At 44.3% G+C, this 3,288-nt stretch overlaps 1 pseudogene; it reads right to left on the reverse strand.

Moving 5' to 3' along the window:
* Positions 1 to 384: 384 nt before the first annotated feature.
* On the reverse strand, positions 385 to 503 carry LOC145393564 (5S ribosomal RNA; annotated as a pseudogene).
* Between the last annotated feature and the right edge of the window lie 2,785 nt (positions 504 to 3,288).

Raw genomic sequence — 3,288 nt, forward strand, 5'->3', positions numbered from 1 at the left:
ACCTCTTAACAATGTGTGGAGCAGTTATAGCATAGAGTGTTTCCGTTATCACATTGTTCACTAATGGCTGCAATGGTCCAAAGTCATCACAATTACACTGCTGCATTTTTCCAGTTGCAAGGTACCTAAATAGTATCAACACTTTCATCTCGGGTGTGAGGGGATGGTTTCGATGTGTGGGCCTTTCCAGTACATCTCTTACAAAATCAGTAATAAACAGAATGCCCTCACGATCGAAACGGTACCTTCTTACAAGTTCTTCATTCATTCATTGCCAGACGCCATGTATCCCAAACGGGGTGGCCAAGGGCTTAGAGTTAATTGTTTTACAGGGAGGGGCACTAATCCTCCACCAACCCCACTTGACACGTAAGGAGAACGTTATGCCAACAGCATCTGGTGTTCCCAGGCGGTCACCCATCCAAGTACTAACCAGACCCAACGTTGCTTAACTTCGCTGATCGCACGGGAAGCGGTGTACTCAACGTTGTATGGCCGTTCTTGATCATCATATTCCATGAATGCATCCTTCCGAGCTCGAAAATTTCAGCGTGGTGGGTGGTGTCTGTCAGCCATGGTCTATGTTGTCTTGTCTCTTGCTGTTTGAGGGACGCAGCCACTGTGTTTACGGTCACTAACAGCCCTACTAACTCCTTAAAAGTCCTTGTGGAGGACTTCTATTTTTTAGTGATTTTACGAGTCAACTTAGGAGTTGAAAGTAACTTTTAGGAGTAATTCTAGAAGTTAGGAGCCAAATTTCACTTTGAGAGGAACTTTTACTCCTAGGAGTTTTTATTAATACGGGCACAGGTTTCTGCATGTCATTTTCATCAAGGATGCTGAATATGGCTCGATTTAAGTACTCAATTACTTTGTTTTTTTATCCTAACTTTAAGAAACTGTTAAAAGAACGCCCATCACATGCAGCTAACAGAAATCATTATTCATCTCAAACCCGGAAGTCTGCCCCTGGTTTGTTATGCGTATGCAGTCATCCTTACTAGGTGGTTTTCGTTGAACTGAAGTTTAGCTAGACCAGTAGATAGCCTTGCGGTGTGGAGTAGCGACTAGCGAGTCAATGTCCTCTGCCAACCCATGTATGTGGCAAACTGCACACTTTGTCATCACATTTACCTAGTATATACTTGTCGATAATAACCCTTCATTTCAATGTTTGTGCTAATTGGTATAATTATTTTAATATAAAAAGAAAGTTCGACTGTGATAATATTTCTCTATCTTTCAACCTACAAAGCCAGACGTCTTAATCTCGGAGATGGTGGCCATAAACATTCACCTCCATGCAGCCTTCTCCGTCATTAGACTGCTCTTCAACCCACGCCATCTCATCCGTCTGATAAGATAATTACAAGAGTTATGTTTATAAATATTAGTGTGTTGTGTCGTAGGCATCACTGACCACGGCAGTAATGTAACCTAAAAGCGTAAATGTGACTCTAATTCCCGATTTCTACTAGATCTGAACCGTGAAACACGGCATATGAATTTAAAAGAGAGAGAGAGAGTGAGCGAGCGGATTGCCTGTTTAAGACACTGTGGGGGGTGGGAGGAGGAGCTTGGCTGGATAGTGCGGGAGGGGGGGGGGGGGGCTGGACAAAAGGCCTTGAATTATGCCCAACATTTCATACGAAACACGTGGCTCCTTTACCACTGCTTCTTCCTGTGATGGAGCCATGTTATTCTGTAAAAATATTTTGTGCCTATAATACTGAGGTATGAGGGAAATAGTGAATAAATGCTCTAAGAAAATATAACGCACGAGTCATCCATATAGGGAGTAAAATCGTCCGGTATTAGGTGGTCAAACCAGTACTTACGAACAACGAACTGGGTTATTTAAATTTGCTGGACATGATTTATTCTTATTTCTCGGGGGGAGGGAGGGTAAAATCATGCCATCAGCCAGACCATAACCCAAATCTAACTCTGGAGAGCAAAGTGTTTCCCAGCGGCAAGTAAAATACCTTGTGATAACCAGAATACAACCAGCAGGCTACATATCAATTTATCTTTGGGTTACCCTGCAGAAATGAACGAATCTTGAATTTGGCTGTTATCTTGCTTTTGTTTTTTTTTGGAGGGAACAATCTTGCGGGCTTCTGGCCTTTGGTTCCTTCTTCCTTGCATAAAAAAAAGGAGAGTACAGTATTATTGTCTGTTGTTAGTCGGAGTAATCCCTTCAGCGCAGTAACTTAATCATAAAGTAGGTTATTAACTGGAGATCGCTAATTAAACCATTCAGCCAAGCGAGGTCATGCCTGTGATGGATAAAATCACTTGGTGTTAACACAGTACAGCCTAAATATCAAACTTACATGTAAATTCATGTGATGTAAACCAAACTACAGTAATCCCTCCTTTATCCATAAGTTCAGTACCCGGATGTGCTCATTATCCGGATACTGGACCTTGGCTCTATTAAACCATTATCCAGATTTACTTGCCATTATCCTAACATAAAAGTCCCTGAGAACTTCGGCCGACAGCTGACATGTTCAAACATTCGGTATCATGGCCGCTGGGCTCTAGCCATGCGTGGGAAATAGCCTGTAACTCACAACCTAAGCTAAAATGTCTGTCCGCCCCTGTACTGAATGGTCAAAGTCGCACGCTGGCCCAATCACTCCCTACGAACCTCCACCACCCAAGTAATACCAACCATAACCCACACGCAGCGTCAAAACGCCTGTGCGCATCCCTACCGAATGTCCAAAGTTGCGTGGCCACTGAGATTTGTCTTTCCCAACTGTCATCATGCATGTAACACAGACTGCAAGCCACAAGTACATGTACGGTGACAGTGCCTATCCATCTCTACACAGAACGTCCAACAGTGCTTAGTCATCGGAAGTTGTGTTTCCCAACGGTCAACGCGCGTGTAAGACAGACCACATGCCTCGAGTAAATGTATAGTAAAAGCATCTGTTCGCCTCTATGCCAACTGGTGGGAGTCCCCTGGCCTCCGGGATTAGTGCAAAACCTCCCACGACGTGCGCCTGTCCGCTTCCCTACTGAATGGTCGGAGTTACCTGGCAGGCCGCATTAGTCATACACTGATTGAGGCAGTGATGTACTTGTCATCCACTGCTGTTGTCGCGTGATAACCCTTGCCTGAGCAAACGGAAATGAACCTTGTATGCAGATGTCAGTTTGCCAAGTTTTGCTTCCTCTGTGTTCAGAGGCAAGCATGGGGTGTGATATGGCAACGCTGTACTGCTTGCCGGCTTCCAAGCCCATACCTCAATTCCTGCCTTTGTCTCCCTTGTG

This window comes from Coenobita brevimanus, chromosome 24, assembly GCF_032717465.1.
Source record: "Coenobita brevimanus isolate Jiangsu-jjx chromosome 24, ASM3271746v2, whole genome shotgun sequence".
Lineage (NCBI taxonomy): Eukaryota > Metazoa > Arthropoda > Malacostraca > Decapoda > Coenobitidae > Coenobita > Coenobita brevimanus.